General features: G+C 44.1%; 1 protein-coding gene and 1 long non-coding RNA gene across 5 annotated transcripts in view; both read right to left on the bottom strand.

Annotated features, from left to right (window-relative positions):
- The window catches only part of GNAS (GNAS complex locus), a 246184-nt gene that overhangs the window by 215367 nt on the left and 14197 nt on the right, over positions 1 to 16620 (bottom strand). The window lies entirely within an intron of this gene.
- Positions 1 to 16620, bottom strand: part of LOC101939669 (uncharacterized) — an 81467-nt gene that overhangs the window by 51117 nt on the left and 13730 nt on the right. The window contains exon 1 of one of the 2 annotated variants that reach the window (XR_010592316.1): positions 2298 to 2593. The exons of the other annotated variant lie outside the window; for it this stretch is intronic. This is a non-coding gene — a long non-coding RNA (uncharacterized LOC101939669). Of the gene's footprint in view, positions 1 to 2297; positions 2594 to 16620 lie in introns of those variants that run through there. 2 annotated transcript variants of the gene reach the window in all.

Here is a 16620-nt window from a genome sequence, read left to right as displayed (position 1 = left end):
AGTTCACAAACCTTATTTTATTGACCAGCTATATATATCTCCCTACCTCAGAAAACAGGAGACAGCTATCATTCCTCAACATTTCAGAAATAAAGTAATGAAGGCTGCACAAGATAACTTCAAGCACAGATGGGAATAGGACCCAGCTCTCTAATATGACAGCACCAAGTCATCCTCTCAGCCAGACTTTCAGCACGAATGTGTCAAATGTATATATTTGTATATCCCGTCTACAACCAATCCTTTAAGCACTAGATCACACTGTTTCCAGAGTCAGAAATACAACTCAAGAATCTTAATAGCCAGCATTCCACTGCAGTGTTACAAACAGTTTATAATCCACTGGCAAAGGGTGTCATGTCCTCCTTTGGGGACTAGTCTATATGGAGGATAACAGCCTGCAACTACTACAAGGTGCTACTTTTGCTCAAGATAAAGAAGGCTGTGCTCTGTATCAGCAGATCCTGGGTTCACACGTATGCATATGTGATTATGCAATACTAAATTATCATAATTCATAAACACAAGGGGGAAATTAAGGTTAGAAGGATAACCATAAATCTGGCATTTTTTAAGTTTTTGACTCCAACCTTTTTTAAAAAACAGTTTTTTGTGTGTGTATATTCCAAGCATAGCATATTATTAACTAGTGTATATGTGGGACACTGAACTGCAAAGTAGCGTCCAGAACCCGCACTATGTTATGTTTTATACATTGCTATTCTGTTTGATTATATATACACCAGTGGTTCTCAAACTGTGGGTCAGGACCCCAAAGTGGGTCGTGACTCCATTTTAATGAGGTCGGCAAGGGCTGGCATTCGCCTTGCTGGGGCCCAGGACTGATGCCCGAGCCCCACTGCCTCGGGCTGAAGCCAAAGGGCTGGAGCCCTGAGTGAGTGTGTGCGTGTGGGGGGGAGGGGTGGGAGGAGACGCTCAGGTAACATGCCCCCAGCCTGGGGCTGAAGCCCTTGGGATTCCCCATTGCCTTCAATGAGTTTTGAAAATGGGACACTGCACGGGGCTGGCACCACTGCTTGCTCGAACCCTGCCTGCTCCCTGCATGAGGCTGACAATAGCGTCGCTCGTTTGAGCCCTGTCTGCCCCCTGCCTGAGCCCTGCTTCCCACCTGGTGCGGGGCTGGCTTCACCGCTCGCCCTCCCCACACTCCACTTTTTTGACCAAAGTGGGCATTTTGCCCATTTGTTTTTGCCAACTGATCAAATTGGCACGAGAAAACGGGACAAATGATCACTTCTGCCAAATAAGTTGGGACAGCCAGGACAAAGCTTAAAAAAGGGACTGTCCCAGCCAAAACGGGATGTATAGTCACTAGTCTCATTTTTCCCCACCTCACACATCACCTCCATATTGGTGCACATAACAAAATTCATGTGGTGGGGGTGGGGCCAAGGGGTTCAGTGTGTGGGAAGGGTCTCAGGACTGGGGCAGAAGCTTAGGGTGCAGGGGGGTTAAGGCTCCTGCTGTGGGCTCTGGGGTGGGGATGAGGGGCTCAGGGCTGGGACAGAGGGCTGGAGTAGGGTGAGGGCTCCAGCTGGGGGTGCAGGCTCTGGGGTGGGGCCAAGGATTAGGGGTTTGGGGGGCAAGCTGCCCCAGGGCTACAGTGGAAAAAAAAAGAGAGAGAGAGAGAGAACGAACTCCCCACAGCTCTCTCTCCCCACAGCAACATCTGGGCTGGGGCAGGAGGGGTACCTCTCCCCACCACGGCAGCTCCGGGGCTAGGGCTGGGGCTGTGGGATAGGCGCCTCTCCCACGGCCGCGGTAGGTCCATGCTGCGGCTGGGTTGGGTCGGGGGCTGGGGGAGAGGAAGCTCTCCCCACTGCAGCCCTGAGCGCCTGCGTGGCACTTAATAGGGTGCTGCACAGCCACGCAGCTTAGAGGGAACTTAAACGATCACCCGAATTTTACCACTTTAGAAATCACAGGGAGGTCACATCCTGGTATTTGTCTTCAGAGAGGAGAAATGGAGAGGGACCTTTGTCAGCCCTCAGGGGAAGAGGGGAGTGTGTTAGGCTCTCTATGTACAATGTTTCTCCCAGGAGTTTGAGCCAAACAGGTGTAGCGTTGCTGGCCTGTCTCCCCTACCAGGAAGCACTACCACCATACCAAAGTCTCTTTCAGGCCCTTCCTTTGAGGCACAGTTTATTAATTCTGATACAAAACAACACAAAATAATAGCAAATAATCAATCAATTTGTGTTAAGTACGTGGAAGAAAATAAGTGAATAAGTAACAGTCAACATGGATTTGTCAAGAACAAATTATGTCAAACCAACCTCATATCCTTCTCTGACAGGGTAACAAGCCCAGTGGGTGGGTGGAAAACAGTAGATGGGCTATATCTTGACTTTCGTAAGGCTTTTGATACGGTCTCCCATTATCTTCTCATAAATTAGGGAAATGAACCTATTATAAGGTACGTGCTCAGCTGGTTGGAAAAATATATTTAGAGAGTGATTATCAATAGATCATAATCAAGCTGGAAAGGCATATCGAGTGGGGTCTCACAGGGATCTGTCCTGGGTCCAGTTCTATTCAGTATCTGCAAAAATGATTTGGATAATGGCAGAGAGTGTTCACCTGTAAAGTTTGCAGATGATACAGAGCTGGGAGGGGTTTCAAGCAATTGGGAGGACAGGATTAGAATTCAAAATGATCTTGACAAACTGGAGAAATGGTCTGAAAGAAAAAGGAGGAAATTCAATAAGGACAAATGCAAAGTACTAGGCTAAGGAAGGAATAATCAATTGCACAAACGCAAAAAGGGAAATGACTGCCTAGGAAGAACTACTGCAGAAAAAGATCTGCAGATTATAGTGGATCACAAATTAAATATGAATCAACAAAGTAAAGGAACATAATTCTGGGATGTATTAGCAGGAGTATTGTAAGCAAGACACGAGAAAGTAATTCTTCCGCTCTACTCAGCACTGATAGTACCCCCAGTTGAGGCCTTGTGTCCAGTTCTGGGCACCATAATTCAGGGGGAAATGAGGAGAAAGTCCAGAGGAGAGCAATAACAAGGATTAAAGGTCCAGAAATCATGACCTATGAGGAAAAATTGAAAAATCTGGGTTTCTTTAGTTGTAGAATAGAAGACTGAGGAGGGATCTGATAACAGTTCTCAAGTACGTAAAAGGTTGTTATAAAAGAGGAGCATGATAAATTGTTCTCCATAACCACAGAGGACAGGACAAAAACAAACGGGTTTAAATTTCAGCAAGGGAGATTTAGATTAGACATTAGGAAAAACTTCCTAAGTCTAAGGGTAGGTAAGCACTAGAACAAATTACTTAGGGAGGTTGTGGAATCTCTGTCATTGGAGGTTTTAAGAACAGATTAGACAAACACCTGTCAGTGATGGTCTAGACCTAGGGTTGCCAACTTTGGTTGGACGAATTCCTGGAGATTTCGTCACATAACAATCTTTAATTAAAGATTAATCTTTAATTCCTGGATTTCTATCTAGATCATGCTTGTCCAGTTCCCTGCACTGAGGGCAGGACTTAGATGACCTACTGCAGTCCCCTCCAATCCTGTATTTTTATGATTGTATGGAAACAAAGCCATTCCTCTGACTAACACCTGCTGCAGGGCCAGTCACAGGACTCAGCTCCCCTATCACAGTTCTCTTTCCAGCAGAGTTCTCTCAGCCCTTTATAGGCACTGTAGTGGTGCGGGATTCACCCCTGCGGTGCCTCCTACTGGTGTCCTGGGAATTAGCTCATTATCCAGCCTCTGGAGCGCCCTCTGCAGGCTGGTGTCCCGCTGCTACTTGGCCCCCATGTCCCTCTCAGGACTCGGTGCCCTTTGCAACCCCAGGGTGCTGCCCCTGGCAGTAACCCCTCACTCTTAGGGTCTCCCCTCCCTGGGGAACCCCCACACCCATCCCCACCTCACCTCAGTTGTAGGCTTCTGCCAGTCACCAACTAGCCCCCGCTCCCTGAGGCAGACTGCAGTGTAAAAGCCACTCATCATAGGCAAGGGGGGTTTGGACCTGCTGCCTCTGCCTACCAATGGGCTGCTCCCTGCACCCCCCCGTACCTAACTGGCCTTCCAGTAGGCCACAGCCGGGGGGGGGGGGGGGGGGTTCCAGGCTGGAGCTCCCCAGCTCCCTTGGCCTTCCCCCAGCCCTGCTCCACGCCAGGTACCTTCTCTCAGCTCCCTGCAGCCAGGTCCCTCCCTCTCTAAGCTAGAGAGAGTCTCTGTTAGCCCCTGGCTCACTGGCCTGTTATAGGACCAGGTGTGGCCCAATTGGGGCATGGCCCAGCTGCTGCTGCTTCCCCAATCAGCTTAATAGCTGCTTTCTCCCAGCCACAGCCCTCCCCAGAGCTGCTTTTAACTCCTTCAGGGCAGGAGCGGGGTAACCACCCTGCTACAGCACCAACAGACCCCTTACCAGATGGGATTGATATCTGAACACGGCTGGCTGGCTGGCCCCTATGACCTTAAAGGGGCAGATCACCCTATTACAACAAATCAAACAAAACATCCGCATTTAAATATTCCAACATCCTCTTCCTTCTCAGCTGCTTGGTTTTCAGTCTTCTGTGAGGTCCAAGTCCCACAAATTCTCCAGTCCTCCAAAGAGCTTTCCAGCTAAAAAGGGACAGTGAGATTTCAGATTTCTAATGTAAAAAACCAGTCAAGCTTCCCACACTCCACCCCTGTCCTTTTCAAACAAATCTCTTTTTATACCTCACAAAGCAGCAAAAACAGGATAAATCCACACCTGTAAACAAAACCAAACTTCCCCATCTCTCATTTCAATGCCATACTTCAGCCCACTGCGCAGCTCAAAGGGTCATAACCAGAGTTCTACTACTGCACGCTGTCTAGTCTCAGTTTCTACCCAGGCAGCCACACATCGGCTAGAGCAGCCTCCAGTTTACACTGGGGACTCCACTGATCTCAGGCCAGCCCCCCTATCTGGAGTAGCGTACAGCCACGTTTGCCCCGTTCCTCCACCTCAGCTCAGAATCCGGATCTTAATATCAAGGCTCCTAGAGTAGCTCAGGAAGAAATTCAGAGAACTGGTAACTTTCACCGTAAAATTATTTTAATGATTTTCACTCTATGCCTTTGATCAACAAAACTATGTTAACAGCCAAAAATCAGAGTTCATAAGATCCTGTTATAAATCAGAGTTCGTAAGATCCATTCGGAAGCCGGCAGAATTGATAGATTCAGTGAAAGTAAAGAATGGGCATTCACGTTTCGCCGCTAATGTGAAAATCAACAGGTGCAAAATTAAAGAGTCGGATGGGACAGACTGTACAGAGTGGAATGTTTACCTTGATCTAACTGTACTCCCTGGCCATTTGAGAGTGTTTGTTTATTGCAGTCCACGGCCACTTGACTAGTTTAAACCTCTGAATAACAATGTCCCTTTTGTGTGATATTTATGCTCACCTTGGGTTGTTTGGTTTCTTCAAAGGTGAAAATCACCCCTTCTGGACACAGCCCAGGCTAATCAGGGTTTGTGCACGGTATGAAGGAAGGTGGATAAATGCAGCTGCTTCTCAAGCCCTGGAGCTGCGAAAACAGCTACAGCAACTCCTCATTTCACCTAAAGGGCTTGAGTCTCAGTTGTATGGCTCCCTTTATGTCGCTCGGCTGCATAAAGCATCAGTAAAAGGGTGGAAGTGACGTCCCATGTTAGTGGTGTCCTCAGTTGACACAGAGCTCCTAGAAGGGCTGTATATCAGCATCCCTTCCATCCCTATCTAAGGGTAGGTCTATACTTTGCTTACCGCCGGACCCGGAGGTAAGCAATCGATCTTCTGGGATCGATTTATCACGTCTTGTCTAGACGCGATAAATCGATCCCGGAAGTGCTCGCCGTCGACGCCGGTACTCCTGCTCCGCGAGAGGAGTATGCGGAGTCGACGGGGGAGCATGCCTTCTGCGTCTTGACCCGCGGTAAGTTCGAACTAAGATACTTCGACTTCAGCTACGTTATTCACGTAGCTGAAGTTGCGTATCTTAGTTCGAAGTGGGGGGTTAGTGTAGACCAGGCCTTAGAGAGCATGGCAAGAGCAGTCCTGTACTCCAGCTTTTCTTAGCTCGTGAATGGCCCATAGGGGGCTACTGCAGCCATAGTGTAAATCAGAGTAGCCCTGAGGTTGCTCTAACTTATGCTGGAGGCCCAGCAAGCTTCTGAGCAGCCCGATAGTACAGCGAGTACCACCAATCCCTTCTCTCTTCCAGACTCTCCCATTCTTGAGCTGGTTTTAGGGCTACTGGATCAACACAGCTGAAGGCCCTCTAGCCCACCTCACATCTCCTTTATGGACCAATCTATCGGAGACTGGAATGGAGCACCCTTTGCAATGTGAAATGGGTACAGAGCTCCCTCTGCACAGTTATAACTCCCCTCCTCAATGCCACCGTACAGCTTCAGTGATGCGGAGGATCATCCACATCCCAATTGAGTCTCACCCTAAAAGCTCCCTAGCACTTATGTTGCCACCCCCCAGAACAGAAATCAGCCCCAACATTGAAGTAACATTTTTAATTATAAAATGATTGCAAAAGTGAATTGACCCTCACTAATGCTTACATTGTAAAAACAAATGGTTGAATTGCAACAACCAAAAGAACTCTCTCCTCACTGGGTATGCTAATGTTTCCAAGTCGCTAGGCAGCAAACTAGAATTTGGGATCTCAAATTATCTGGGTCCTAACTCTGGTTTGGAGCATTCTGCTGTTTTGAATTCAGCTTTTATCAATAAACACCAATGTACTGATGAGAAAATAGAACCGTGCTCTCCACAAACACATCCCCCCTATTATACTGGCATGAAAAGCTTTACGGACACTTCTCCTGGGCAGTAAAACAGTGGCCTAAACTTAAAAGTGATTATACAAAATGTAGACTTAACCCAAACGAGCTACAACCAGACACGACCACTAAGGAGTAGAATATCCGACCTTAGCAAAACTTGCCAATTTCTGAGAGTGTTTGAACATGACAGGGAGCTTAACCAAAACCAGCCCTTCATGCACATCATTGATATTACCTTTTCGGGGGGGTTTTAAGGCATCCAGAGGAACAGAGTTTTAAATTCTATTCTCCATAGTTCAACGGAGACCTTTGCTTCATGTGCAGCATCAGCCAGAAAAGCTAATGAAAGGGATGCATAGGGAATGGGATAGAAATTAAAAGCAAAAATATGACAATGTAATTGCATAGGTCAACCAGACACCCCCACCTGGAATTTTGTGCCCAGGTCTGGTCACCCCGTCTCAAAAATGGAACAGCAAAAATAGAGGGGTTTCAGAGACAGGCCATGCAAATGGTCAGAAGTGTGGATAAATGCCTATTTTAAAAGATCGGGACTGTTTTAGTTTAGTGACAAAATGAACAACACGGAACATAACAGGCATACAAAGTAAAGAGTTTTCCTATTACCCCTCTTTCACAATACAAGAACAAGGCAATGTTCCATTTAATTGAAGAACAGCAACATTTAAAAAAATGATAATTATTTTTAAACAATGCATAGAAAACCTGTGAAACATGCTTCCACAAGATATCACCAAGATCAATGCAGTGTTGGTTTCAAGAAAGATTGGATGCTAATATGGATAATGAGAGTAGAAAAATAACAGACGTTACCTCACCTACCTTGTCTTTCTCAATAAGTATACAAACATTTAAAAAAAAGCTTTGTAGAAGAGAGATAAACATATTTCAGAGCATAGGTCCGCCACTAACTGAGTTGAATAGGCACAAACTCCCTCTCTGAACAAGTTGCTCCTTTACTGTTCACCATGGTGACAGGTTTCAGAGTGGTAGCCGTGTTAGTCTGTATCAGCAAAAACAACGAGGAGTCCTTGTGGCACCTTAGAGACTAACAAATTTATTTGGGCTTAAGCTTTCGTGGGCTAGAACCCACTTCATCGGATGCATGCAGTGAAAAATACAGGAGCAGGTATTAATACATAAAAGGATAGGAAAATAACATTTTTCCTCCCTTGGTATCCTGAGGTTAAATTAATTTATCTCGTTAGACTGACCTCACACTTAGTAAAGCAACCCTCATCCTTTCATGTATTTATACCTGTTCCTGTATTTTTCACCTCATGCATCCGATGAAGTGGGTTCTAGCCCACGAAAGCTTATGCCCAAATAAATTTGTTAGTCTCTAAGGTGCCACAAGGACTCCTTGTTGTTCACCACGGGTTTCTTTCTTGCCTCTTATACTGGCCACTGTCAGACAGTTTGTTGGACTATGGGGGCGATTAGTCTGATCTAGTGTGGCAACTCCTATGTGCCATGGTGCAAAGACAGCAAAAAGCACTGGAAGAAATTTAGTGCACAGAAATTAAAAAGCCCTCCTGACCTCTGAAAATAAACATAAAAAGCAAAGTCATGGTTGGAAGCACTACAGCATATTAAGGACATCTTACAAAGCTGAGAACCATGCACTTTGGTCCCTCTGCTCCTTGCATTCATAGAACTTCCAATGCATTGGGCATGGAATTCACCCCAAACCCAAGTAATAGTGCAGAGAATCCTGTCAGGGTGAGGCAGGAAGGTATTCACTAGCCCTTAGCCAGGCAGCCCCTTTGCGTCTACTAGTCCAGGCTGTGCCAGTGGCCACTCTGAACCTCTAATACAAAATTCCTGGGTCCCAGAATGTGCATCCAGCATCCCTAATTAAGCTCCATCTACATTAGAAGTGCATTTTTAACATGTGAACACAGTAAACTGTGGTTTTAACATGTGTTAACTGGTTGGGTAAACCCTAGGTCAGAGACTTGGGTTTACAATGACCAGCTAACCCACGTTAAAACTACAGTTTACCTTGTCTATGCTAGGATTTTAACATGTGTTAGCCAACATGTTACAATTTCACCTTTTCTCCTTGTGAGTTTTACACACTGAACTATCTGGAACTGGCACGGAGACCCTTTCTACAGCATTTAGAGGGTGTAGTGACCCCTTAGTTTGTGCTCACTTCATCTGTGGGCCACCTTTACTGACTTTCAACAAGGACTGCAGGAGGTGAAGGGACTTGCACCGCAAGGTACACCTTTTGGAACTTCTTAGCGGATGCATCATAAGCTCATTGATCTACAGTGTAATAGTAACATGTTTTATTTCAGCCAGAAATAGGGAGAGGTAACAATGTGTTTCAAGAATTAATTAATGACCAAGTTCAGGTCTTAGAGGTTTACCCTAAATATTTTTATCTTATATTTCCTAACTCTTTCAGCCAGCAGGATTTTGCTGTTGTATTTCACGCTGGATTGAGAAATGCTGCTGACCTGTCCCTACATAAATAAGAGAATCTCACAGATAGGATTTTGGCATTATCACTTCCCCAAAATAGGGTCAGGAAGGACTTCAGCAATTTCCTGTGCCTCTTCCTTAAACGGGCACCTTCATAACTAACTTGTGGTTCATAGAGGCAGATCTTTGCCTTTAGGTTTTAAGCAGCTTGGGGCAGGGATAGTGTCTTCTTTTGTGTCTTGTGTGGCTCAGAACTAGAGCCGGGAGAATAATGGATTTTTCAGTTTGTTGGCAATTTTGAAAAGTCAAAATAAACATTTTGGGTCAAACTAAACATTTAATTTCAATTACAAGTATTTTTAAGTGATTTAAAAGAAAAGGAAATTTCAAAATGAAAAGCCGTATTAAACCAAAACATTGAAACATTTTGATTTTCTGAATTTTTGTAGTTTTTTTTTTAAATGAAAAATTCAATGAAATTGACATGAATTCGTGAAATGTTTAGTGTTATCAAATCACTCTATTTACCATGAGGCTGAGACTCAGCAGCTGTTAATGGCAGGAAGAACCATCCTACAACAGTCTGGGGCAGGAAGTGAGAAATCCCTTTTCCACATGTCATTGCTCGGGGAATCTGAGGCAGGATGTAATTAGCCAATGGACATCAGGATGAACAGGTTTATTCTTACAAGTAACAGAATCTTTAAAATGGACATTTTGGTATCTTCAGCTGCACGGCAGAACAACCCCGACACCAAGCTGAGGGTTTTCGTTCCAAACTGACTCAGAGAGACGAGCATCCTCTCCTGAATCACGTATCCCTTAGCTATTCCCTGAAGATTTCCCACCCAGGTACTGTCTCAGGCTGAAAGCTTCTGAATTTCTGGCAGTCTGATGGGCAAAATCAAGCAAACAGACCAAAATCACCGCACAGCGCAGTATGTTTCAGAGTAACAGTGAAGAGGTGGTTGTTGGAGTGCACAGAAATATACAGCAAGGATCCCAATTACTAGATTATCTGAAATGGTGTTTTAAAATACATGTATCTTCAATGTGACTGCACTGCAAAAATGCCTTTCCAGTCATGTCTCCAGGACTCCATCTCACTAACCATCCTTAGTTCATTATGGAGGCTTACTGGGCTGAGGGGTGGGCTTCTGCTATTTTAAACAAGTGCTCCCACAATTCTTTCCCCTCTAGATGGTGGCAAACCCCATTCTGCAGAGATGTGTGTGCTCAGCAACGGGAGAGGAGAGGGGCTGGGCCATCTATTCATTTGTTTTTCCATTGACATAAGAACACTTCCTTATGACCATAGCCAAGTAGGGGGAAAATACTGTTTGTTCAGTAAACTTATATGAAGCTGCCCTTGGCTGGAAAAGTTTGTACTTTGGTCCTGAAAACTATTCTGAGTATATTGGCAGCACAGCACAATGTTCAGCCTTTATGATTTGGGGGTGGGGTAGGTTAAGATCTCTAGCAGGTTGGGGGTTCCATTTCTGAGAAATTTGGTTCATTCTCAAGGCAAAAAAAAATAAAAAATAAAAAAATAAATCTCTCCGGAAGCATTTTTATGAGCTACAAGAGTAAGTCCGCTCTGCTCAGAGTGATTTAGTTGCATCTGGGGATGGGGGAGGGGAGAGAAGGAGAGGGAAGACTCCACCAGAGGCAGGAAAATCATGTAAACTCTTCCTGCAGTTTGGGTGCAGAATTTTAACAGGATCCCCTCAGGGTTTCCAGTAGCCCCTCCTCCAGCACATTACTGCAAAGACTAGGAAAACAGGTAGATGGGGTAAGAGATTCCCCTACTGGTAACACCCCACCCTCACCCAAAACCCTCCTCCCATCCAGCTGGGACGGAGCCAGGACCCACCCCTCCCATCTAGCAATTTGGGAAGCAGAAGGTGGTAGCAACCACCTGACACCTGTTCACCTCCAAATAGAAAACCCTTGAGCTAAGGTGCCCGCTGTTCCTTAATAGAGGAAATATTCATCTGTTTCTTTAAGTGACAACAAAGCTTGTGATAGGCTGCTAATAAATAGATAACGTAGGTTTCCTTTGCAGTAGGAACTCATTAGAGGAAGTAAAAAACACTTCATCTGTCCTATTTATAGAATACATGCGGTCTTGTTTCTCAACTACTCTAATTTACCCTTGGTTCCCTTCGTTACACATCCTTCACCTTCAGAAGTATATGGATCTATCTATCTGTCAAGTATAATCACATTTCAGAGGTTCCTTCAGTCAACAAACATTTGGAGTTCTGTTCATTTGGGTGAATTACCAAGCCTCTTATTACACATTTGTTGATTATACCAATTAGAAGGAAAATTAAATGAAAATAAATGATTATATACACACACTTGTACAAGCACAGGACCAAAATTTAAGGGGGAGTGGGGGAAAAAAAAAAAAACCCCTACACATATATACCTAGTGTATATACTGAGGGTCTGGTGCACAGATAGGAAAAAAATCAGCTCCTACCTAGTGCTTTTCGTTCACAGATCTCAAAGTGCATTATGAAGCTGGGTAAGTAACGTTATCCTGGTTAAAGAGAGAGAGCTGTTATTTTTTTTTTATGGATGATTATCAATTCCTCCTCACATTCAGTACCAACTTTGACCATACTGTGGTCACTGGACAATACTATTTTTTGGCTTCTTACTAGAAGCCTAAGCACAAGTGGGAGGAGTTCCTCCCACTTCTAGAAGCTAAACCATTGTCCACATGGAAGCTGTTCCAGGACAGACTGCACTGGTAAGGCAGCCAGAAGCTTGTGCCAAGGTGCCCCATAGTTCCATAGAGTTGTGCATAGATGTATTTGCCATTTGTAGCAGAGATGCTGCTAACTTTTGCTCATGCAAACGATTAGTAGCCCCACCCTTTAAACGGAAGAGATGCAGTCAGGATGCTGCACCACAGTGAAAAGCTCCTGATTTAAGGCCTAATTTTGCTAGGTAGGAAATGCCCTCAATAATCACAGACACCAACGGGCAGTAGAGGGGGGTTACTGACCCTGTGAGATCAGGATCTGGTACAGCACTATGGGCACGATCTACTGCCTGCAGAAGTCAAAAGCAAAACTCCCAGTGGCTTCCAAGGTGCTTTAAGGCAGCAAACATATCCCACAAAAGGAGTGGAACCCAAACACCCAGCAACACAAAAATGAGCTTGAAATGGTTTTAAAATTAATATTTGGAGCCTAAATTTAAACAAACTGACGCATCAGCCGTATGGAATTCAAGGGGATGGAATTCCACTAAACCGGCGCCAGATGGGCAGAAGCAGAACATTATGAAACAGCAAACAGAAAGGATAGGCTCAAGAAGCGCTAAGGTGAGAAACTGAATGTAAGTTTCAAGAGGCATAAATGTGACCGAGACTCTCACTGACTCCCGCAGGAGTTGTGGGGACTCGGCACTTCTGAAAACCAGGCCCTGCAATGACTCTTAAAAGTTAACAGAAAGATTCTGAAGCTAGTTCTCAGATGCAGTCTCCTGAATAGTGGACCTACGTCGAAGGGACACATGGACAACAGGATGGTATGCTGCCCTCCCGGAGCCAAAACACAAAACCTCACCTAAGTTCCCTGTAAGCTGCGTGGCCCTGCAGCAACCTATTAAGCGCCACGCAGGTGCTCAGGGAACCCAGCACCGGCGGACCTGCCGTGGCTGGGGGAGAGGCACCCCTCCCCCGGCCCGAACCTAGCCCGGCCCCCGACTTGCTGCGGCCAAGGGACAGGCGCCCCTCCCCCGGCCACAACCTGGCCCAGCACCCTATCTGCTGCGGCCAGGGGACAGGCGCCCTTCCCCCATCTCAGGTGCTGCTGTGGGGAAAGATATGACAATTTCCTAACTCAAAAAAAAAAAATCCCCTCAAATATGGAGGAATTCTATATTAGGCCTTGTCTTGACAGATAAAGAGGAACTGATCGTAGAACTAAAAATTAATGGCAACCTAGGTACAAGTGATCATGGCTGGATCACATTTACAATGTGCAAACAGAATAAAGTCCAGACCCGTAATGTATACTTTTGATGCTTTAAAATGGCCAGTGTCACAAAGCTGAGAACAATTATGTGCCAAATCAGCTGGGAGGAATTTAATTGGAAAAAAAATGTGACTGATAATTGGGAATTGTTTAAGAACACTTTATTAGGTGCCCCAAAAGCCACAATCAAGCAAGAAGGCTGTAGTGGTTAAAAACACCAACCTAATTTAGAGAGGAGGAGAAGGCAGCTATAAAAAAAATCCAATAATATGTAATAAATGGAAAAAAGGAAAAGTTGATAGTAATGCATATAAATCAGAAGGTAGGAATTATGGAGAACTGATAAACAGAGCAAAGAGGCACAAAGAGAAATGTATGACTATTAGAGTTAAGGAGAAGTCGTTTTTAAAATATATTCAGAAGAAAAAGAATTTTAACAATGGTATTGGTCCATTACTAGATAGAAACAGTAGAATTATCAATAATAATGCAGAAAAGGCAGAAGTGTTTAACAAATATTTCTGTTCTGTATTTGGGGGAAAAACATGATCATGTAGTCATATCATATGATAACATTCTTTCCGTTCCACTAATATCTCAGAAACATGTTTAACCCCAACTACTAGAGTTAGACGTTTTAAAATCAGCAGCTCCGGATAACTTGCATCTGAGAGTTTTAAAAGAGCTGGCTGAGGAGCTCGCTGGACCATTAATGTTGATTTCAATAAGTCTTGGAGCACACGGGAAATTCCCGAAGACTGAAGACATCTACCATTGTGCCAATATTTAAAAGGGCAAATGGGATCATCTTGGTTATTGGCCTGCCAGTCTGATATCAATCTGATATCAATCCCAGGCAAGATAATGGAGCAGCTCATACACAACTCAATTAATAAATAATTAAAGGAGGGCAATATAGTTAATGACAATCAACATGGATTTATGGAAAATAGATCCTATCAAACTAACTTTTTTTTTATGAGATTACAAGTTTGGTTGATAAACGTCATAGTGTTTTATATAATATATTTAGACTTCTTAGGCATAAGACTTGGTACCACACAACATCTTGATTAAAAAAAAAAACTAGAACAATATAAAATTAGCCTGACACATATTAAATGGATTAAAAGCTGGCTAACTGATAGGTCTCAAAATGTAACTATAGAGAGGGAATTATCATTGAACGGGTGTGTTTCCAGTGAGGACCCGCAGGGATTGGTTCTTAGCCATATACTAATTAACATTTTTATCAATGACCTGGAAGAAAACATAAAATTATCACTGATAAAGTTCGCAGGTGACACAAAAATGGGGGGAGTGTCACCGATACAGAGTGATCTGGATCACATGGTTAACAAACAATATGCATTTGAATAAGGCTAAGTGTAAATGTATACATCTAGGAACAAAGAACTTAGGCTGTACTTACAGAATAGGGGACTCGGGAAGCAGTGACTGAAAAAGATTCGGGAGTTGTGGGGGAGACGCAGCTGAACATAAGCTCCCACTGTGACACTGTGGCCAAAAGGGCTAATGCAATCCTTGGATTCATAAAACAGGGGACTCTTGAATAGGAGTAGATTATTTTAACTCTGAGTTTGGCACTGATTCGACCGCTGTGGGAACACTATGTCCACAATTTAAGAAGGATGTTGCTAAATTGGAGAGGGTTCAGAGAAGAGCCACAAGAACGTTTAAAGGATTAGAAAACCTGTTGCATAGAGATAGACTCGAGTAGCTCCATCTATTTAGCTTAACAAAGAGAAGTTAAGGGGTGACTTGATTACAGTCTGTAAGTACCTACATGGGGAACAAATATTTAATAATGGGCGCTTCAATCTAGCAGAGAAAGATGTAACACGAGCCAATCGCTGGAAACTGAAGCTAGACACATTCAGACTGGAAATAAAAGTGTACATTTTTAACAGTAAAGGTAATTAATCATTCTAACATTTACCAACAGTTGTGGTGGATTCTCCATCACTAGCAATTTTAAAATCAAGATTGGATGTTTTTTCTAAAAGATCTGCTCTAGGAATTATTTTGGGGAAGTTCTCTGTCCTGTTACACAGAGATCATCTAGTTGGACCATAATGATCTTTTCTGAATTTGGAATCTGGGAATCGATGAGGTATTACAGGCATCCCAGCAGATTGCTGACTGATAAGCACCTTTCCCACAGTCCAGAATGTGAACCCATCTGGTTTTATGTTTGTAAGATAACTCTGGTCAAACCTAACAATGTTTCAGAGGCCCTTACTTGTGCTAGGATCAGGCCTGTGATAACTGTGCAGTTTCATAACATCCCAGGGGCCAAAAAGTCTGTGCTCACCACTGTCAGGGAACACATGCCAGGATCATGCCAGCAACAACTGGATTTCAACAGGGTTGTAGCTCACCCAAATCTGAACCTGGTGCGGACAGGGCCTTTGGAACATTATCACTGATAATGCCAAGCAGCTCGGTCATGAAAATAAAAGAAGAACTAGGTGGGCCTGTATTGTGGGAGCTTTGCACCTAGAGTGTCTCCTGGTCTCGTGCTGCTTGGAGTGGAACTCCCCTCCATTTCTCAGAATCGGGTGCATATGAATATCACTTATAGCGCATGCACATGGGGAGAGAGAGAGAGGCAGTAAATATTAAATAATCATTTAAAAAGCCTTCGTTTCTCCTCTTTGTTTTCTTCCCTTTTCATTCCTTCAGTCTTTTTCTCTCCTTTTTATTCTAGAATCCTGGTTTCTTTCCCTCCTCCCGCTTCATCTTTTTCAGCCTCTTTCTTTTCAGTCTAATCTCTCCATCACTGTGTTCTTTCCTCTTCCATTCTCTTGTCAAAGAACACCACCTTTCCTTCCATGTCAGTTTTTTTTCCCCTCTCAGTACCCTTTCCCAGCCCCTATCTCTCCCTCATTCTCTTTTCTAGCTATCCTCCCCCAATCTCTTTCTTTCCTCTGTTTCTCCAAATTTTTGCTCCATCTGTTAATCAAACACTCTTTGAGGACTGCGTCCCATAACAAGCACACATGCATTTGCTTATTTACAGCTTCCCCATCCCATGCATTTACTCACTCATTCAGTATCGCCAATCCCATGTGTTCAAAAATCATGAGTCAGCCCCCTTCCCCAAATCATGAGACTGACTTATGAGTTTTTTAAAAATAAAGTTTGGCTTCTTTTTATTTGCTTTCTGGTTTGAGCCTTTAGGGTTCATGTTTTCAAGATTTTATCCATGTCCAGGAGGGCTAGAAAGGCTTTTTTTTTTTAAATGATTCTCTCATAATCACATGGTTCCAGAGCTGGGGATTTATTATAAATACCAAATACTGTGAGTGAGACTTGCAATAAAATCATGAGGGGTGGCAA

Source organism: Chrysemys picta, chromosome 13 (genome assembly GCF_011386835.1).
Source record: "Chrysemys picta bellii isolate R12L10 chromosome 13, ASM1138683v2, whole genome shotgun sequence".
NCBI classification, from domain to species: Eukaryota; Metazoa; Chordata; order Testudines; family Emydidae; genus Chrysemys; species Chrysemys picta.
This window is presented reverse-complemented; position numbering and strand designations above follow the sequence as displayed.